Raw genomic sequence first — 23,182 nt, 5'->3', positions numbered from 1 at the left:
AACAATCCAGGGATCCTCTACCTTTTATCTTGGATACAGAGGGTAGAGACAAAAGGGTTTCGTAGAAAGATCAGAACTGCAGTCCTGGACATACTGACCTTGTCTGGACAATCATATCACAGCTTGAGTCTCCCTCTTCTCATATAAGGTGAAGTCAGAACAAACAATAGACTTCAGTCCAATGAAAGCAGAGCCAGGTGCAGGCAATATTTAGGAAACTGTAGCATAATATATTCAGGTTCAAGCAGATCATGTCAGGACCCTGGAAAGCTCCTAGTGAGGTTGGACTGGCTGGAATCATTGTAGTGAATGGAAGAATGTAGTCTCAACAGAGAGCTGATACTAGTGCTTTTTTGGTTAAAAAAATAGTAATAAAGAAGTGCTGGTATACTCATTTACTGATAAAAGTACTGTGCGTTCCAGCACAAAATGGCTTCCATGGGCAGCAAAGAAAGAAGTGATGGTAATCTATACTGGTGAGTACTGTCAGGGAAAAAAAAGTCCTGCCTGAAACCAACTAAGGCTTTATAAAGGTAGGCAAATTGGTCTGCCTTTGGCATGGGAGAAGTTATTGAAGAATCCTAATGGAAAGAGTAGGCTGTACTTCATGCCCTAACGGATAGAGTAGGCTATGCTTCATGCTTATTGGGCTTCAACACAGATGGAGGTAGAGTTAGCTGTGTATTATCAGTCTGTCAGTGGTACTTAAAAGTGTGCTGGTGAATAGCAGGGGGTTGACCACAGATCCTGGGAAGAGCTGGGAAACAGAGGAAGAAGCCTGTTCCTTGTGGAAATATTGAACAATTACTAGAACAAACCAATCAATGAGAATGCAAGCCGAGCAGAGATTGTTGGATTTGGCAGTGAGGAGACAGTTTAGTGGAGTGCATAAAGTGGAGGCCAGATTGTAGCGGGTCAAGAAATAAATTTGAGGGAAGTTGAAACAGTGGTATCACACGCCTGTCATTTTTAGATAGAGAACTTCACATAATTTTTATTTCAAACTATCATCACCGTATGTTCATAAGGGTCGGAGGGCAGTTTCCTATCATGGGATTGTCTATTCATCCACCATTGTGATATTCAAAGCAGAAATATTTTGTATGTATCTGCAGTAAATTTGTGGAACAGAGTTAGTAGTGTCTTGAAAGCCAACAGGTCTATTCTGTTAATTTTGCAGATAATGATCCTGGAATCAGTTAATAAATGATAACCATTTTTTCTACAATGTTATATTGAGCTATACCCTAAGGAAACAATTCAGCAAAGTGATGCACTTTTAAAGCCCACTGAGTTGCATTCAACTAAACTCTACTCAGAGTAGACCCACTAAAATTGATTGGCCTGCTAGCCATATCCATTAATTTAAAACAAAAAAAATTCCTTCCAGTAGCACCTTAAAGACCAACTAAGACCAACTAAGTCAGTTCTTGGTATGAGCTTTCGTGTGCATGCACACTTCTTCAGATACACACTGTGTATCTGAAGAAGTGTGCATGCACACGAAAGCTCATACCAAGAACTGACTTAGTTGGTCTTTAAGGTGCTACTGGAAGGAATTTTTTTTTGTTTTGACTATGGCAGACCAACACGGCTACCTATCTGTAACTGAAACATTAATTTAAAAGGGTCTATTCTGACCAGTGCTGAATGCAACCCATAAATTTCATTGTGGGTGAGAGAGCGCATGTTTAACTCTCCCATTGAAATAAATGACATTTAAAAGTGCTGAACTTCAAACCATGCCCTCATTTTTTTTTCAGATTTGGGCCACTTGAGCATAAAGGTACACTCTTGTGTTTTAAAAGTAGTGCATTTATTATATACCTTTCAGCATTAGCTGCAAAATAACAAAGGTAATACCTATAACTCAAGGTTAATCTGTAACATTTATAAATGATTTTTAAAATATAACCGGATTTGGAAATCATCCTAGCAAAGAAGCAAAGATATCTTATGTAATGCTACCTTAGCCTGTTATCATGGTGATTTGTAATGGTTTCTAAATATCAGAGGTGTAGTTGCAGTCGTGTCTAACACTGACCTTCCCACTTCACATGAGTGAATTTGTAAGGATCTACATGTAGGTGTTTAGATGTTTCACTGCTTCAGTCTGACATAAACTAATGATGTAGCCTGCTAAACATGGTGACATGATTAAACAGTGATGTTAATTAGTGGCTTCTGTGAGAGACTTGATCCCTTTTTTTGCAGCATTCGTTATGCATGTACAAAAGTTAAGGTGACAGAAGTGGATGTTCTCTTTATAACATCTGTTAATGGCATCAGGGGTTGGGGCAGAATTAAACTGTAGAGTTAACCATGATTGGTACATTTCTCTGTCACAGATTACCCAAAACCTGTATATTTGTGCGACAGGATATGTGGTGGGCTTTCTTTTTTTTCTTTTTTGGCAAGTCATTATAATCTGGAGTGATATGTAGTTGCCATATATTAATGATTCCATTTCAATCATATATATCTCATTCAGAGAGCTTTCGATGGGAGGAATTTTTGGAAGGGTTTAGGAAGGTTAAATCTGTGAGACATGGCTTCCATCTGGAATGCATTAGCTACAAAGATTTATTAGCCAGAGTGCCTCTGCATAATGTTCCATGGAAGGCAAAGCCCTGCATCTAATTTCCAGCATGATGTCTATATGAGGAGTGATCTTTGAAATATCATAGGTGACAATCAAGTTTGTTATAAAAAAAACGCAAATGCACAGGAATTTCACGCCAACAGTTTAAAATCTCTCATGAGAGCTGCTAAAGCAGATAGTTTGATTTGTTGACAAATGATAAACAGTAGTAATGGCAACATGCGTGACATTTTAAAACAGAACTGAGTCTTTGAGCAGAAAATACACATCAGTAAAATTATCAGTATTTAATGGTTACCTAACTGAATGCAACAAGATGGTATTAATATTAATAATTATTATTATTCACTTCAAAGGAATTTGTCCTGAGGATAGGACTATTGATCAGAAAGGGGTAGGGATGGTGTGGGGTGTATGTGACAGAAATCTAGGGAAATTGTATCTTACAATAGTTGTAAAGGTACAACATTTGTTGAACATTTATTGACGATATAGCTCAGTGGTGGCCAAACTTGGCCCTCCAGCTGTTTTTGGACTACAACTCCCATCATCCCTAGCTAACAGGACCAGTGGCCAGGGATGATGGGAATTGTAGTCCCAAAACAGCTGGATGGCCACATTTGGCTACCACTATTATAGCTGATGATCACAAAGAAACAAAAGTCAGTGTATGCCCTATGGATAGGTGCAATAGGTTTTCTCTCTCTTACACACTTGTGCTTACAACATACAACAATACATTTATAATCTACAACTTCTATAGTGGATAGGACATGCCATCTTAAGACTTTCCATGTTTGCTTAATGTTCTAGAGAGGAGCTCTGGAGAATTCGAAAGCTTGCTTACTATTTTGTGACATTTTTGGTGGTGTGGATTTTTTCTTACAGGCCCAAATGGCTAATTTTGCTTGACTCACTTGACTTGACTCACTTTAAAATCCATGAAGAATGAGTTGCACCTAGTGTGGATGCAGGATTTTCTTTTGAACTGCTGAGGCTCCTCAAAGGCATCCATGCATGTGACAAACAGACTCTTTTTCCAGGAACACTTGATGAATTGGGTCAAAGGTCACATTGGTATTTTCTTGGATAAGATCATAAGCTGAGTGTTTGTAAACTCTGTACTCTTGAACCCATCAAGTCTATTGGAAAACCTCTCACACTGAGCTCAGTATACTATGGATTCTCTGGATTTATTGCTTTGCATTGGTATTATTTATCAAGCAGATGAAAGAATGAGGGGAACCCAGATAATATTCGGACCATGTGCAAAATATTATTTGTCTCCCTTTGACGTACACTGGGTCAGTTAGACAAGAGTTCCATATTCCATAGAACAAGTTTTGTCTCCACACTTCTGTTTCGTTTCTTGGCTTCAATCTTTCTGTAATTTAAGGGTCTTGGGAATTGCAGCTCTTTGAGAGGGAAACTACAGTTCCCCAGATTACTATGGGGAAGGCAAGTCCTTCAAATGTGCATTGAATGTGCTTTAAATGTATGATGTAGATATATCCAATACTTCCCCAGTCAGCCACTCTTCCCTGAAGCTTCTCCAGTATGACACATACAAACTACTTGATGATGGATGTCCATGTACTAGACACAACTTTACTTGTAGCTTCTGTCTTAAAACATTACAAAAAAATATTACCCTCAATCTTCATAAGGACCGCAGCCTATGGCAACTGTGTTTTTTTAAGCAATACTGACTTACGTGGGGACGGCCATGAATGGAACCTAGTGTGCAAAGGATACTGCCACATGCTGAACTTGTCATGGGCTGATTTTTGACAACCAGCTGGAAGCTGTGGTTGCAAGTGAATGTCAAAGCCAATCTCCGCCAATTTTAGCACATCCTGACATCAGCTTTTCTGTGTCGGTTTTGACTTACGACAGACAATTCTTCCACTGGAGGAGTCCGGGGAGTGGTTAATGCTACACTGCCTGAAGGAGTTAATACTCATCAGTTTGAATGAGTTGGTGGTCCAGCTCCTCCTGAGGAGGAAGCCCCTTAATTCAGAGATTTTAGAAAACTACCACCCATTCTCTCATATTCCCTTCCTGGGCAAGGTGATTGAAAGTGTGGTGGCTGGCCAACTTTAGATATGCCTTGAGGAAGCAGGTTACCTGGGCCCATTTCAGTCTTGTTTGGGGCCTGGTTTCAGCACCGAAACAGGATTGGTTGCCCATCTTCATTAGGATAGAGGAAGGGGAGTGTGATCCTGTAGCCATCTCATTCTTATATAAATATATGTATAGAGAGAGAGAATATTCCAGGCAAGGAAAAGTTGCGCTGACAATCACAGCTTACTGGATTCTGAGATTGTTGTGGATTGTAGAGAGAAGTTGTTTCACCCAAACTGGGTTTGGCGTTGGCACAATTTAGAGTTGTGTCAGGACCTTATTGCAACTAGATAAGATGGTTGAGCCTCAAATATGTTAATTTTAAACTGGTGGTTCTTCATAGCCAAACGTTACATTTGTCACAAAATATGTTTGCTTACTTGTTTAGTGAGCGGCCTTTGTAAGACAGTGCATATTGTGTTAACATAAGCTATCCAACATGCTGACTGCTTATCAGGCAGTGCAATCAATAAGGAGTCTTTAGGTTTAAAATTAACGATCTATTGTGTTCTCTAAAAGTCAGAATCTCTCAAAGTTGTCTTTGTTGTCTCTCATTTTCCTCAAGAGAATAAACAAAGCATAATAAATCATCATGGGCACAAAGTAAACAAAATACCTAGCAAAGCCTTGAATAAGACATATGCCACAAATTTTCAGCATTAAGTAGCTTTATTATTTTGTAGCTGCACACAGCACAGAGTGTAAAAAAAGACCCACATTTTTTAATCTGCTGGATTCAAATCTGTCTTGCACCTAAGTGATGCAGCTTAGCTTTAACAATTTCTAAACTGCTCAATCTTTGCAGTTGCCCTCAAATAGCCTCAAAATGTAGGAAATCTCCCTTGGGCAATTCACTGGGTGACCCATGTTAGATTAAGGCCACACATGCACCTAACAAATAGGTGGTCACCTGTATAGAGGAATCTTGCCTCTTTTTAATATGATTATCAAAGCAGTCAGTAATAGCCATCTGCTCAGCAGGGAGATTTTCGTTCATAGGAACATGAGTGTAGTTCTCCACAGTCTGTGACAATTTTTAGTCTAGTGCAACAGAAATAGAATGTGCATAAAGATAACAAGAACCAAAAGCAGTGTTGAAGAAAATATATTGAAAAGGACTAAATGTTCAATTTTCTCTAATGGGCACATATAAATATATTTAATAATAATAATAATAATAATAATAATAATAATAATAATAATAATAATAATAATAATAATAATAATTTTTTATTTATACCCCGCCCTCCCCAGCCAAGGCCGGGCTCAGAGCGGCTTACAAGCAATAATAAAAAACAAGATGAATGATTACAAACTTAAAAACAAAAATAAAACACAACAATTAAAATAATGGAACATTAAAATATTAAAATGTAGCCTCATCGCAGGAGGAGAAGGAAAAGAAGGGGGGAAAAGAGAGGGGGGGGAGGGAGGGAATCAAACTGGCTCCAAGCCAAAGGCCAGGCGGAACAACTCTGTCTTACAGGCCCTGCGGAAAGAAATCAGATCCTGCAGGGCCCTGGTCTCATGAGGCAGAGCGTTCCACCAGGCCGGAGCCAGAGTTGAAAAGGCCCTGGCTCTGGTCGAAGCCAATCTAACTTCCTTAGGGCCCGGGACCACTAGGGTGTTGTTATTTATGGACCTTGAGGCTCTCCGTGGGGCATACCAGGAGAGGCGGTCCCGGAGGTACGAGGGTCCTAGGCCGTGAAGGGCTTTAAAGGTCAAAAGCAGCACCTTAAATCTGACCCTGTACTCCACCGGGAGCCAGTGCAGCTTGAAAAGCACTGGGTGAATATGCTCCCATGGCAGAGACCCCGTGAGGAGCCTCGCTGCAGCATTCTGTACCCGCTGGAGTTTCTGGGACAGCTTCAAGGGCAGCCCCGTGTAGAGCGAATTACAGTAGTCAAGCCTGGAGATGACCGTCGCATGGATCACTGTGGCCAAGTCAGGGCGGGAAAGGTAAGGGACCAACTTACCATTTAGAGATGCACTTACATGGGGAGGGGGGCTATAAAACATAAATCTCAAAATACTTGCCTGGGTGAGATTTAAACTCAGTGAGATTTACTTCCAGGTAAGCATGCATAGGATTGTAAATTAAAGATTTGGGTCTCAATGTGTTTCTGCAGCTTCGATTAGAAACATCCTTGCTTTAAATAAACTGAGGACTAAGAAAGCCATCCCCTCCCCACAAGCTAACTCCCTTTTAATAGACTGAGAGTATGTGCCTTGATAAGGCCATAAAAGCCTTTTTTTTATACTACGGAGCAGAAGGTGTTATGCTGAGTAAAAGTCATGGAATGCTTGAATGAGCTGCTTGCCTGCTCTCTTAGTAAACTTGACATGCTGACTCCTTCTGTAAGTTTCTGATCTATGATAATCCATGAAAATCCCATCCAAACAGTGCTCTCAAAAGTGTAGTACCTGATCACCTTTGTTTTTTAAAGGGCTGGTGACCTATTAGCAGGTTTGTCCATTCCTTGCCAGCATCAGCTTGGCAGCCCTCCAGCAGGTGAAAAGGTTAAACTTCAGACTGCAAAGCCAGAAAGGTACAAGAGAAAGAGAAAAGAGAGTGTAATGTTTAAGGAAAGGACACTTCAAAACCAGTTATATTCAGTCACTTGACAAAATAATAAAGGAGATGTCCTGAGTCTTCTTACCACGGCCATTTCTGCAAGTCTGTTGCATATAAAACATGCACTGGTGTTTGATGTGTAGTCAATCGCTACATCATCTCTTAATTTAGTGCTCTTGTTTGGGGGATATTGCATCTTTTGCAGAAAGCACTGCATTTATTTGTACCTGGGAATATTGGTTACTTTCCTCAGCTATCAATCATTGTCAATGCCATTGCATTGTGGAATGTTGTCATGGGGATATCACGGACACCACTTAAGAGTTTATGACACAATTAGTGACCAGCGACTCAGTTCCTCCCAGCTCTTCAATAATATTTATTAAGGTGCAACCCTATGCACATTTACTTTGATTAAGAAAAAATGAATTTGGTGGCATTTTACCTCTGAACATAAGATTCTGCTGCTGGCTCTTCAGTAATAAGGGCCAAACTTTGAATCTTACTTTCAGAATATACTTTCAGAATACAGTATACAGAATATACTTTCAGAATACAGGCAACTCCCGGTTTAGGTGCATCTGATATGTGCACAACTGTGCACGCACACACGCACACACAGCGCCAAACCCGGAGGTGACCATGAAATATCATAAAGTCATCACTAAAAGGGCGGCATGGAGGCGGGGGCAGAATGGAGTGTTTTCTGGCTTTCTCAACGGGTGTTCAATTCCATGCAATTTCATGCAAGCGTGCAATGACCTGGAATTCAACCTCTGCACAAACAGGGAGTTGCCTATATAGCATTGGATCCCATTTGACTGTTCTGTGGACAGAATGGCTCCTTCCATACATGGAAGGCGCTGAAATCTACTGGAGACTTCCTGCTGGACGACTGGTCAGGAGCCAATTTTCACCTCTCAAGCTACTCTGGAAAGCCCCTCAGCACTCCAGAGCAGCTTTTGGGGAGGCACGGGGTGGTATAGCTGGAATGAAGAACTGGCAAAAATCACATCTGCCTCCTTTTCTTCACTGTCACTGGAAGTCTACTAAGTACAGCTCAGGATCTGACCCATAGTTGCTTGTGAGCTGTACAGCCCTTTGTCATACATGTGGCATGGTTTTTCCCTTTTTATCTTCTTGCTTTTGAGAGATTGTTAGGCTTATTACATTTTTTTTTAAGTGCTCCTCTGCTTTACAACACATGCACAGAAATGGGAGCAAAACTGTTCTGTATTCCTTTAAGGATTGCTGAGACCAGGGCCAGATTTAGGTTTGATGAGGCCCTAAGCTACTGAAAGTAATGGGGCCCTTTATATGTCCAGCTGTCCTTTGTCAACAACAAATTGTCGCTGTTTTTCGTGTTGAATATATGCTATATGGTAATTTATGGACCTAATAGGTATCTTAAGCCTTTTGCACATGTTGCCATGAAACCAGTCCATCCAGTATGTAGGCCCCCTATATATATAAATGAGCAAACCAGGGATATTTTAAGGAGCAGGCTAGCAGGCGGGGGCCATTACATACATCATAGGAGCCTACACAACACAAAACACTGTTACTGTATGTTGGTTTTATTTTATTTGTTTTTTATCTTATATTTTGGAAATGTACATACAGTTGGTTTTTTCGTTTAAATTTTTTTTGGGGCCCCACTAGAGAGTGGGGACCTAAGCTATAGCTTGTTTAGCTTATATGTAAATCCGGCACTGGCTGAGACACAAACTTGTGTCAGTTTTGTCCAGTACAGTGTACCTCAGGTTACATACGCTTCAGGTTACATACGCTTCAGGTTACAGACTCCGCTAACCCAAAAATAGTGCTTCAGGTTTAGAACTTTGCTTCAGGATGAGAACAGAAATCGTGCTCCGGCAGCGCGGCAGCAGCAGGAGGCCCCATTAGCTAAAGTGGTGCTTCAGGTTAAGAACAGTTTCAGGTTAAGTACGGACCTCCAGAACGAATTAAGTACTTAACCCGAGGTACCACTGTAGTTGGAAGTGCAAGAGAATAGCATTTGAAGTGACTCTGAATAGCAGTTGCGGGGAATCGCAGGTAGAGAGAAAGTACTGTTGTACACAGCTTCTGCTTACACACCTTTCCAAGTGAGTCTTGTTGTCCACTGTCAGAGATCCGGGTGTTGGGCTTGCTGGGCCTTTGGCCTGACTCAGCAGGGCCCTTATGTTCTTATTGTGTGTAAAAGGCTCCAGGGTATATGACCCACTAGAAACAAAGCGGCACATGATTTAACAGGGAAGGAAACGTACAACAATACAAGTCTCCCAGTGTTGTCTAATGAAAATGGCCTTGTTAGCCTTGTATTCTGTGGCTTTTATACATATTGAATTGTTTTGGCATATCTTTAAATCATTTAGCAGAAACTATTTTTTAAATGATAATAAGCTTGTTATGTTTCAGTAGTTATGCATTCCGCAGCCCTCACGCAGGCAAGTATGATGATGTCAGTACATTTGCAAGTTGAGACCTTTCGAAACCAAGAGGGTGTTTTTTATGATATTTTTAATTTGTAGATATCCTGAAATTGATTTTTGTTGAGTTGATAACAGCCGTGGAACTCCCTCAAGGAATTAGAAGGCTCATTAGAAGAGAGTTACTGAATGGTATAAATAGCTTTTTAAAACCAAGGCAAAATACCATTTGATTATTCAAAGGGGATTTTTTTTTTTTAAGAAGAAGACTACTAATCGGTATCAGATTCAAACTACTTCTGTAATCTGTTCCCAGTTAGAATCTAAAATGTTATTTTCTTTATTCATGCATTTAATTAGTATATGTAATGATCAAGAATGTTTGAAATCAAGGGATGTTGGGTCATGGAACAATCTAAACTAACTCCACCCCATGCTCCAAAATTAGATATATGTTTTTTAAAAAAGTAGAATCCCTTAGCCTTATTACTGCATTGTTTGCAAGGTTCCAAGAATGAGTTCAGACCAAGTTAATGGCCTTTTAGGCTTCCTCCACGTGAATAGGAGTTCACTTTTTGATAATAAGAATTATGAGGGGAGCACCAGGATTTTAGAGATGCTTAGGTGGGGCATGGCCAAAAAAAGGTTGGGAACCACTGCTCTAGAACAACATGTAATGGGCACAGAATGGGCACAGTGAGATGGAAAATCAGGGCAATTTGATGAAACTGCCTTTCCACTCATGCAAGAGTATGTCTTGCCATACTCTTTTTGGTCCCTCTCTGTTTTTCGTTTTTCTAATAAAGTTCAGACTACTGCATTTCCATGTCAGTTTGTGCGTGTGGAAATTTAGAGAGTTGCATACCAAAATGTGCATATTACGAGAAATGAGCAGTTAACACCAAAACGCTTTTTTAAAGTCCCACTGCTTTCAGTGGGTCTACTCTAAGCCTAACTAAGGTGAGATTCACCCCATCATTGTTATATTCACAAACAAATTTAAACCCACAAAATCAAATGTCATAAGTGCCTAGATTACAATTTAGACTACGGGTACATTAGCACTCTGCAGCTTCCTTTATTCACTTTTAGACTGGTTTCCAATTTCCAGAGTGGACTGGAGGACATTCAGTGAACTGGACCGAATAGGCCTCAGAACCAACCTTCCATGTGTGCTGAACAAGGGTACACTGCACAAGGCAGTTTTCCAAAGACCGCAGTGCTTAGGCAGCAGGAGAAATGCAGATAGTGGTTGTAGATCTGAGAGTTCGTTTGTGCACACTGGAGGTCCATTGTGGTCCATAAAGAGATATTAGTCTGGTTGTCACTAATCAACATTCATACATACTGTGAATTACCAGGTCCTTTTTTCTTTTCAGGATTGCAGGCATGCATGGTTCTCTGTTCTTATACAGAATCATGTTAATAAGAAAAACATTTTGTTCTTGTTATAAACGGAATAAACTTTGATGCAATTTCTCCAAAGAAGTACGCTTTGTCTGGACTTTGGCCAGATAATTGGATGGAAGAGTCATATTACGAAGAGTGAACAGGAAACATGAAGTTCACATTCAGTCCCTACTCCTTGTAATTCACTTTATGGTGACTTGCTTAATAGCAGAATATATATCATTTCTACTGCTATCCTTCATGCATTTAAACTGTAATATCCTTTCCTCAATGGCTGCTTGTCAATTTCAGCAATCTAAATTTGATTTCATAAATTAACTAGCCAATTAAGTTTAGAGTTATGATTAGAATCAGAAGCAAAAGCAAATAAATATTAATCTACCACCCTGAACTTTTTAAAATCAACACGGGCTCCTAGAATATTGGTGGTGATATTTGGCCAGCTTAATTTTCTCTGTCCATTTAGTATTTGATAACAAAAAATGCTCGACCTCCATAACTGTTGTCTGTGGTGATTTGACACAAAAAACCTAGATTAAACCAAAGTGTCTGGGACGCATACTATGCTATATTTACTCTTCCAAAATGATCAGGTAATGTCAGACATGCTGAAAATAAGCTGCTATTTATGTCCAGGGCCATCCAACACACAACTGAACTGTTGTCATTCATCACATCCACCTAAATTTCAGGAAATCTGTAAGTGCAGGGGAAGAATGGTTGTGCCTAAAGGACTGAGAATGGTACTTGGTTGGGGTGCATAGGAATAAGGAAGAGAGGGAAACAGGAGGCATTTATAAGAGGGAGTGGAGGGAGGTGTTCTCACACCTATGAGCCTAGAATTAAATGCAGACAGTTCAGCATTTCTGATGAGTGCATTATATGCAAGATCTTTCTAGTAGATATTTCCCTTACCTATAGAATTAACAGGGACGCAGATGGTGCTGTGGGTTAAACCACAGAGCCTAAGACTTACCAATCAGAAGGTCGGCGGTTCGAATCCCCACAACGGGGTGAGCTCCCATTGCTTGGTCCCAGCTCCTGCCAACCTAGCAGTTCGAAAGCACGTCAAAGTGCAAGTAGATAAATAGGTACCGCTCCGGTGGGAAGGTAAATGGCGTCTCCGTGCGCTGCTCTGGTTCGCCAGAAGCGGCTTAGTCATGCTGGCCACATGATCCGGATGCTGTACGCCGGCTCCCTCGGCCAATAAAGCGAGATGAGTGCCACAACCCCAGAGTCGGTCACAACTGGACCTAATGGTCAGGGCTCCCTTTACCTTTACCTTTACCTTCCTATGGAATTCTCTCCCTGGAAAAGGTATGTATGGCCTCATTTCCACCTGCCTTTAAAATGGAGAGCTTAAAAACAGAGATATGAAAAGCATCTCCATTTCACTCAGTTGTTGTGTTGCTGCTTTTAATTTGGTCCTTTTAATTACACTTAAAGTATAGTTCTTTGTTTTGAAATTGTTCTAAGCTACCTTCTAGGCAGTACTGGAGAACTGCTGCTAGTCCCTGTAGATGGTTATGAACAAGATGGATCAGGGGGTCTCAGTCACCCTGTACTGCTTCATGGAAGTAAAAGGTATATGGGGCTCGAGGAGGCCAGTTCACTTCTCAACTCCTCTTCCATTTTCGATAACACCCAAATTTCCATGGTTGCTGGCATCTGATGATCATTTGACTCCTATTTTGTGGATGAGGGTCCCTCTTTGCTTTTTTTTTAAAAAAAAGGGTTGGTTTTGTACTTCTGCCAACATTGGGTTCCCCTTATGCAAGCTGGTGCTTCCATCTTCTGCCACCTTTGGGCCCCATTTCTTTTGGTACATGGACCCCAAACTCATTAGAAGGAATGATAAATATGTATGTAATACATTGTCTATTCAGTGTAGTACCTCTTTGTTTATAATTCTGTATATTCTGGAACTGTCCTTGAATGCATTCACACTTTATGGAAAAATGACTCTTAAAATATTGGTGTCAATGTCATCAATTGCTGTTTTCTCTACATTTCTCTCTCTCCTTTTATTACTCAAGCATTTTAGATCTTGAAGGCATACACCACACAGTGCCATGGCATCGCAAAATCTGAACACATCAGCAAATGTCACCAAAGTGTCATCTCTTTGCATCACAACAGCAGTTCATTTTTCAAAAATGACAGTGATGCTTGCACTGGATAAGGATTGGAACGGGTTATAGTTCCAGATCTTAATTACATCAGGCATAGGGTTTGGGAAGAGCATTCTTCCTCATGGGAAAGGGCGGGGGAGAGCAAAGCTAAATTTGGCCATTCAGAGCTCTATGCATCCTTGTTTTATCTAGAGATAATAGGATTAAGTTAGGCTAGGGGACTTCCATGACCAAAAGTGCCTTGCTGCCTTCAGCAGGGGTCTAATAAGGATAGATATAATTGGGTAAATAGTGAATAAGAATGAAGAAGAAAACAGCATAAGCAGAATGGGTCTTACTAAATGATGACAAATTGGACCCCATCCAATCTCTGTAGACTTGGATAAAATACAGTACCCGATGCTGAATGGCAAGATTTAACATCTCTTTCCACTTGCCTAAATTTGATGCTAGTAAACAAGGCCCATTTTAAGACTGTTGAAATAGGGTTAAAGAAGCACACTAAATTAAATGCATAAAGAGAAAAACAGCATGAATCACACTTTCATTCCCTGACCCACATCCATTTGCAGAACTTAGCCTATTAACAGTTAAAACACTTATATTTACTTTTTTTCCTCAACTCAGAGGAAAACTAATTCATAGCATACTTCCCCAGAGGAATTATTAATTAGCTCCCTCATCGACATAGATTGTGTAATTTGTATAATCTATTTAAATAAAATTCCCTTATTTATTCCATTTTGTGTCAGGTCTTTTTTTTTTTAAGTGTGATTAGTAAGAATTTATCAAACTGTGGTGTCAAAAAACCCAAAGCTGTCCTGTCCGTCTCTGATTTATGTCTATCAGGATAGGCTTCCTAGAGAGAGAGAGAGCCATTTAATCCTTCTTATTTTCATGATATGCCCAAATGCCACTGATTGAGGGTGCTAAGACCAGCTGATAAGGCGTAAGTGCCACTCCACTGGCAGAGCCCATGGTGTGCCCATGAAAATCTCCAAGCATATAGATAACCCATCAACAGTGGTGAGGTAACAGAGTGTTTGAGGGGTGTATTGAGGGTGGCTGATGAACCACAACATCTCGCCTCATTCCCTTAAGATGCCCTCAAAAGCAGCCCCCTATGTATGCCAACCTCAATCCTGCAGTCACCTGCTTTAGAGTAAGTCTTGCTGTGCTTCTGAGTAGACATGCATAAAAAAGGTAAAGGTACCCCTGCCCGTACGGGCCAGTCTTGACAGACTCTGGGGTTGTGCGCCCATCTCACTCAAGAGGCCAGGGGCCAGCGCTGTCCAGAGACACTTCCGGGTCACGTGGCCAGCGTGACAAAGCTGCATCTGGCGAGCCAGAGCCGCACACGGAAACGCCGTTTACCTTCCCGCTGGTAAGCGGTCCCTATTTATCTACTTGCACCCGGAGGTGCTTTCGAACTGCTAGGTTGGCAGGCGCTGGGACCGAGCAGCGGGAGCGCACCCCGCCGCAGGGATTCGAACCGCCGACCTTTCGATCGGCAAGTCCTAGGCGCTGAGGCTTTAACCCACAGCGCCACCTACGTCCCTTGAGACATGCATAGGGTTGCAATATATGTATTTAAATTTTTTATACCACACCTTTTGATATAAAAATTTCCTTGCTTACATTTGATGCAAGAAGCAGATTTGGGTGAGATCCTGGATGAAACTGTTTGCAATAAAATCTGGTACTCTAAGCCATATTCCTCTGTATAGGCCCTGAAAACAGTACATAGGTGGTGCTATACACCTGTGCGACTAACATCCATTCAGAACATGAATGGTCAGATTTGTTGGAGGGGTTGTGGTGCTGTTGGCACATACTGGCACATGTGGTGGGTTTGTCCTCATGTGGCTACTTTCTGGGCACAAATTCTTAAACAAGTTGGAATCATTATTGGCTGTCCAGTGACCTTAGATCCCAAATTATGCCTTTGCTTTTTCCCCTCAGGATTTAATGCTGGCCTGCATTTAAAACCTTTGGTATTTTTCCTTTTTGTTGCAGCTAGACTGGTTGGAACACTGGGATAGAAGGGGTATCTCTGTTATTAATGTGAAGTGTTGGTATAAGAAAGCTATGTTCTTAGCTGCCTCAGAAAAAAGTAACCCTGCTTAAACCAGTGGTGTTTGCTGCCACTTGCAGGGCTTTTGAGACACACATGAACAAGCAACATACGAAACTACTTATCCCAATGAGCTATGGCTTTATTTGAAATTATTTATGGCAGATGTCTTTGTTTGACAGATTGGTTTGTCCCTTTAACCCTCCCCTGCTTAACAGGATGGCATTCCTCCTTATCATTTTTTACCTTATGCCTCTCTCTCTGTTTTGTACTTACTTTGGTTATCCATGAAGCCATCTGGGGGCTGGTTTTGTTTTGTTTTTATGCTTAGTGTTATTGTATTATGATTTACTAGTGTTGCTGTCCTTTTTAAGTTTTAATAATAAAAAGGCATTTTTTTTAAAAAAAATTAAAATTAAGAACTGTGTGAACTGAGGGATGGGGTTATACCTTTTGTCGCCAACTTTAACTGGGCCATTTTTCATTGAATTTCTCTGAAATTTGGAGAGATGGACCCTTTCACCCAGGGGGTGCCTGACAGGGCAAACCATGTTCATTGTTTTCCCAGAGAATGTTTTCTATCGTAACTATAATGCCAGTCCTGTAAAACACTAAGTTTGCAATTTTATAAACACTAAGTGTAAATTCTTAATATAAGTTCTTGGAGACAAAGACGAAATGTCTTAGTAAATACTTAAGGTAAGTTCAGTGGGACGTGCATAAGATTGCGCTATAAGGGACTAACTCATTTGCCTGCTGTATCCTTCCCACCACCCTTCATATGCATCAGACTTTCCAAGTGTCCCTATTGTCCAGTGACGTCCCTGATTTAGAGAAGCCACCCCAGTTTCTGATTTGATCCGAGTGTCCCACTTTTCCTTAGGACATCCCTATTTTCAATGGACAAATGTTGGGAGGGTCTGGAGTTATCTAAACCCCAAGCTGTCTGAACTCAACCCTGTTAGGGAAGTTTTTTTAAAAAAATGTTTATTTTTTTTATATGTTGGAAGCTGCCCAGAGTGACTGGGGTAACCCAGTAAGATGTATAGTAAAATTATCATTATGGAATGGGACGTCCCTATTTCTATCGGAGAAATGTTGAAGGATATGATACATTAGTGGTAATAGTAAATATTTACTTTCCCCCTGATGGGACTCAATACAACTTACAGATAAAAACAAGAATCACTAAAAACATAGAAAAAACAATAATTAATAGACAATTAAACATATGCATCCTGTTTAAAACATAGAAATAATTACATTAAAAACAGCAAGGCACCAACCCTTTCATTAAAAGCAGCCAATTCCCAAAATCCCATTGGAACAAGATGGCCTTCACCTGCCAGCAGAAGGACAACAAGAAGGGAGTCAGTCGAGCTTCTCCAGGGAGGGAGTTCCAGAATCTGGGATCATCCACCATGTCTGTATTTGTAGTGGGACGAAGAGAAGGACCTCCCCTGAAGATCTCAAAACCCAGGCATGTTCATATGAGGGAATATGGTCTTTCAGATAGCTTAGACCTGATTCTATGATTCTATACCCAGCATTTTGAATTGGGCCCGGAAGCTGGCCAGTAGCCAGTGGAGTTGTTCTAGCAAGGCGTGTGTCACTGTGGCCAAATCAGACATCTCAAGGAACTTGCTTTTGTGTCCAGGAGATTCCTGCTGCCAAGTCTCTCTCCCTGTTGGCAGTCCTCTTGCAAGCAAGAGACCAACTGGATCAGCCCATAATTGTGCTGTATGTAAATATGCAGCATCTCTTTGAGTGAATATGCTACTGTGAGCCAGAATATAAGCCTCTGCCGCATTTGTAAGCTGGTTCACACATCTGAAAGTAGTGTGTGGGCAGGAAATAGGCAGAAAGGCATTGCATAAAGCTACAGGGACCAATTGAATTAAGTGGAGAATAGGTTGCAACAAGCAACATATTGAAGATTCCTTTGGATAAAAAAAAAATAAGGCTCCTCTTAACAGAGAGAACAGGGAAATGTGAGTCTGAGCACGAGCAAGTTAAAAGTATAATTAGCAGCGCTAGAGTGAAATACAGAACATGAAGTTGCAGAGAATAGTTCAGCAAACAATACGGTATTTGTCAAATATATTTGCAGAAGACAGAAAGTAAAAGAGAAAATTAGTTCACGCAAAAATGAGAGTGGGGAATTGGAGACAGACCGATCCAGAAATAGCAGACTTCTTTCCATCTTCACTAAGTATTTTACTGGCATGTGAATCATCCCGTTAAAGGGAACTACTAATGGATCATCTGGTCCAACACACTGTTTAGTAAATTGCTTTGAAGATCTGGCATTAAAGATGAAAGCATGCTGTGGTTTGCCATTCCAGCCTACAAAGAAACAAATATTTACAGTTCTACGTTTTGCACTTCCCTTCTTAATTGATGTGTGATACCTTATATTTATGTGCAATTTGCCTTTGATTGCTTATGATTTTATAGTGCCCAGTTCTGCAGTCTGTTTCATAGTGGGAGCAGGGAGGCAGGAACAGCTGGCAGATTTCCAGTTTGTGTTGCTCCGCACTGGGAGCTTAAATGCTGGTGAAGAAGCAAGCTGCACATACCACAACTTTTCCTAAGAGCTGTCACAGTAGCTTAGGCATCTTAACAATGACTTTAGCCTAGGTCTCCTAGCAGTAACACAACTGTGTACTGGCAAAAAGCTGTCACAAGAGGATATTTGGTTATTTTTAGGTGTCATTTGTCTGGTGTACACAAGAATGTGTGAATGTGATGAACAGGGGCTTGAGGACACTCATCAGAGAGCCAGGATTGGCTGCAGCAACTTCCTGATTGGACACCGGGGAACATACCTTGTTTTGTAGCTGATTTTTCCCATGGACCACTTGAATATTGGTGGGTGTTGGCAGGCAACTTAAATTATTTTTCTGCCCATTGCCCCATTATAATGTACTGTGCTAGATGCTGTACAATTTTAAATTGCATATTTATTACTGATTTATTTCGTATATTGTATTTTATCGTATTATAATTTGAATTCCATATAATTCAAATCAGAATACAATATAAATAATAAAATAAGCAATGCAAATTAAATTAGAAATCAATATGAATATTTAATGCTGTAGATGTGCCTGTTGTGTTAAACTTCTTAATTCTAGCCTCCCATTAACTTTGCTGCTAATCCTCTCAACTCCTTTCAAGGCTTAATAAGAATGTGAAAGGATGGAGAAATTTGCTCTTTTCTCGCCACCAGTAAAAGTGATAGTGTCTTAATTCTAGCCTCCCATCAACTTCATGAGATAAAAGATATTAAAGATTCGGACTACATGAATGAAGCTTGCAGACTACTGGGGGTCCACAGACCCCAGTTTGGGAACCTCTGTTATAGCGGATGACACATAAACAAGTATGGCAACACAGGCAGTTAATACATCGCTAAACATAGGTGTTGGTCCAGCCTATTAGGAGCCCACTGTTACTGGATTTCTTTCAACCAGGAATAAGTGGCAGTACCTGCCTGTTCCAGAGTGGAAATTGGGGGAGGGGATCTTTTGGAGTAATGGACATTTTAGATAAGATCATAAAAAGAGCCTCCTGGATCAGGCCAGCGGTCCATCTAGTCCAGCATCCTGTTCGCCCCATGGCCAACCTGAAGCCTATGGGATGCTCACAAGCAGGACCTGTTTGCGATAGCACCCTCCCCACCTGCTGATTGGAGGAACTGGTATTCAGAAGCACATTGCCTCTTCACAATGGAGGAGGCTGAATATATAAGAATAATATGCCAAATTTCTGTAAACTGCAGTCATTTGCTATGAAAACAAATATGTGTTTAATTAGTTAACATTAAGATTAAAAATGCAGTTTCCCATGATTTTAAAGTGCCCTTTCGAATTCATTCTCTCCCACACTCCTAGTGAAAATTCCTTTTAAAAGGATCTGGGTCAGGGGCAGCAATGGGTTTACAGTTTCCTGGAGCCAGACTGGTGCTAGTGAAGCAAAAAAACAAAACCCAAAACTGGTGATTTTCTGGCCCCCAGTTTCTATCCTGGCCAGGACTAGTCAGCAGGGCTGTGGATGTTGCGTTGCATCTGCCACTATGTGCCATTCAGCCTCAGTTTGGATTGATCTGTGACTTAATAGGTAGCAACTGCACCAGTATATACTAGAGTGCATTGCTGATCATGCCAGGGTTGCAGGTTTGATCCCTGTATGGGGCAGCTGCATATTCCTGCATTGCAGAGGGTTGGAGTAGATGATCCTCAGGATCCCTTCCAACTCTACGATTCTACTATGATCTTAAATGTGGAAATCAGTTAGATATTTGCAAATTTAACCCACTCATCAATAGTGTTTGGTTTTTGTTGTTGTTGAAAGTATATAATAATCTGCATCTGCAATCTTACTTTTAACTATAGGATATATTTTCTACAAAAGATAGCCAAGTGCAGATGTGATGATAGCAAAATGTAATTCAGTGCCCAGAATTAGAAAATCGGGATCTATCTAAAAATAACACAGTATGTTATCTCTACAGGCTCACACAGTAATGTTATAACTGTTGTACACCTTTGAAAAATTATTTTGAAAGGAATTGCATAGGAGAATTACATGCTGTAAATAGCATTGTAGCATTTTATTTGCTCCACCATTTCAAATGCATTTTAGTAGATGGTATTCCACTTGCTTATTTAGTAATTCCTGAGTTCAGCTGCATTTTATTCCAAAATCTGAAACATAGATACTTGCAATTTCACGTGCAGAAAACATATTATAAATTGGTTTGCTTCAGAATGGGACAGAATATTAGATTGCACAGTTACCTGCTGAGTAGTACACACTTGTTTTGTAATGCTGTTTTATGAGTACGAGATTGAAACCGAACATGTGCTTTCAATTCTATACCTTGACATTGTTGATCTGTTTTTATTGATTTCTCTCATCTGGTCAAATATGGTGGTCTCTGTGTATTTTATAAATGATTATATGGTGGAATTTGGCAATGGAGAAGCTTTAATTATGTGTGGCTCATCCAGTGCATCTTAGTTTTTCAGCAGGCTTGGGTGAAATGGTTGACTGAGTGTTTCTGCTGTTCATAATTCAGAAAGAAGTTCTCTTTGTATAGGGCAAAGCCGGAATAATCAAGGATTATAGATTATGTGTCTGTATCTCAGCCTTACTAAAGACAGTGACTTTCCCTGCATTTGTTTCCAGATAGGTAAAGATGGTTCTATGTGATATAGACATTTTCCCCCTTAGATTTTCAAAATGTTTTATATTTTGTATATTCCATTAAAAAACCCAACGTACTGCGATCATATTTTGATGTGAGCATTTTATAAACATGCATTAGAAGTTTGAAAGCTGTCGGTTAACAAGAACCTCGATTCCTTCACTTTTTCCCTCTGATAATATTTCTTCTATACTATTGAGCTCTGTCTAGTGACATTGTAAGTGGGATGTACTTCCTCACATCAGTGCCTTGTTAATGCCATTCATTAATCTAGAACCATGAGCTTGTTCAGAGATGGTTAGATATTCCATATTTTCATAGAGTTTGGGGGAAGGGTGACAGCTTACTTTACAGCTTTTGAAACCAGACCTCATTGGCTGTCATGTCATTTTTAATCCTGATAAAAGAGCAGAGGCTGATGTGAACTTGAAGCCTGGGGATGCAGTGCGAGGATCACACTGAAACCTTCCACAGCAGAGAGCTTTCTCTTCCATTTCCTATATGCAGTAAAGACCAGGACATTTGCTCATTTTCCATAGCTGTATTACAGTCTCTCTTGTTCATGTGTTTCAGTGGACGTCTTGTCCTCGGACACAGAGATCACACTGAGAATTCCAGATGTATTTTGTGGATATCCTATAAACTCAGACATACCTGTGCATGTTGTGAGCATCACCTAAATGTTTGCTGGTGTTCACCTTGCCTGAAAGGTGGGAGAGAGCAAAACCATGGAATTTGCTATTGCAAGATGTGGCATCTACCCCATTTTACCAATTTAGATAGGCTAATCCAATTTGTCCTCTCTTAAAGCTGTCAATGGCTGCTATTTCACCTTAGGATATCAATGAAAGAGCGTCTCCACCCCCATCATTCTGCCCAGACACAGGTCCAGCGCCGAGGGCCTTCTGGCGGGTCCCTCACTGCGAGAAGCAAACTTATAGGGAACCAGGCAGAGGGCCTTCTCGGTAGTGGTGCCCGCCCTGTGGAACGCCCTCCCACCAGATGTCAAAGAGAACAACAACTACAGTGGTACCTCTGGATGCGAACGGGATCCGTTCCGGAGCCCCGTTCACATCCTGAGCAGAATGCAACCCGCACGTGCATGGGTCATGATTCGCCGCTTTAGCGCATGACGTCATTTTGAGCGCATGCGCAAGCGGCGAAACCCAGAAGTCCGTTACTTCCGGGTCGCTGTGGGATACAACCTGAAAAGATTTAACCTGAAGCAACTTTAACCCGAGGTATGACTGTACCAGACTTTTAGAAGACATCTAAAGGCAGCCCTGTTTAGGGAAGCTTTTAATGTTTGAAGGACTACTGTATTTTAATATTTTGTTGGAAGCCTCCCAGAGTGGCTGGGGAAACCCAGCCAGATGGGCGGGGTATAAATAATAAATTATTTTTATTTATTATTATTATTATTATTATTATTATTATTATTATTATTATAGCTGAAGAGGGCTGTGATCTACTCTCCTTGCCCCACACTCCCTGAAATTGGGTCAGGCTAGGTTAGGAGAACCCCCAGAACAGTGTTCAGGGAAAGAAGAGATTGATTGATCCATCTGGCAAGCAGGAATGTGTGTGGAGATGGAACAATTCAGTGTTGAATTCCACCCTATGTGTCTTGTGTGCAGAGTCCAGTCAATTGGATATGGAGGTGCTTAGCTCCTCTGAACCTGAGACTAATTAATAAATATAAAAATATTTTGTAAGCTAAAACAAGTTGTGACGTGCTCTCTCTTGCAAATTGTCTGCTTAGATAAAACCATTGGGCCAGATGTTCAATTGATCCTTACAATTGGTGTGTTTAATGGAGCTTCAACAATTTGCATCAGCTGTGAATTATCCTGGGAAGCCCTGCATACAGGTATATTAGTTTCTGAGAAATAAATAAGTATCCGGGGAAGTTTCAGGGCTCTGAGCATCCTCTGACAGAAAGGAATATGTGTCTCAGTGCAAACAACATGGATGGATTATTAAGCACCTAAAAGAGATCATTTTAAGAGGCTAGCATTAAGAAAGCTAGCTCATATTCAAATGAGTACCAGTTCACATTTTTAAGGTGTTATATATGCACTTATAATAAAAGAGATGTAAAATAACCCAGCATTTGGAGAATTTCACATTATAAATCATAATTGCACTCACTTAGAAATCTGCTTTGCTATTGATACATGTGCACAACTTTCATTAACTCTGATAGTTTCATTTATTGATGGCAGAGTAGATTGCGGCACTGAGTGCTGCTCTATTACCCTCCCCACTGTGATGATAGCAGTGTCGTATCGCTGCGATAATAGATGCAGCCTTATTGCTAAGCTAGGACTCTTTGAACTAGCAGAACATTTGGGGAGAGGGGGAGGGGGTGGTGGAGGGAGATGGGGAAGGGCTGTGGCTGAGTGGTTGAGCACATGTTTTTCATGCATCACACAGGGTCCAAGGTCCAATCCCTCACATCTCCTGGTTCTGTTTGGAAAGATCCTTGTTTGAAACCCTGCAGTGCTGATGCCAGTCATTGCAGACGGTACTAAGTTAGATAGCCTAATGTTCTGAATTAGTATAAGGCAGCTTCCAATGATCCTGTGACCGAGCAAGATGCGTCATAATACACTGGGGCAGAA

General features: G+C 40.7%; 1 protein-coding gene and 1 long non-coding RNA gene across 12 annotated transcripts in view; both read left to right on the top strand.

Annotated features, from left to right (window-relative positions):
* The window catches only part of NPAS3 (neuronal PAS domain protein 3), a 617,308-nt gene that overhangs the window by 321,788 nt on the left and 272,338 nt on the right, over positions 1–23,182 (top strand). The gene's annotated exons all lie outside the window — the stretch shown is intronic.
* LOC310846171 lies at positions 12,445–21,954 on the top strand. The gene is made up of 2 exons (XR_014565173.1): positions 12,445–14,475; positions 14,846–21,954. It is a non-coding gene; the product is annotated as an uncharacterized lncRNA (long non-coding RNA).

Source organism: Podarcis gaigeae (assembly GCF_964106915.1).
Source record: "Podarcis gaigeae genome assembly, chromosome: 1".
Classification (NCBI taxonomy): Eukaryota; Metazoa; Chordata; class Lepidosauria; order Squamata; family Lacertidae; genus Podarcis; species Podarcis gaigeae.
This window is presented reverse-complemented; position numbering and strand designations above follow the sequence as displayed.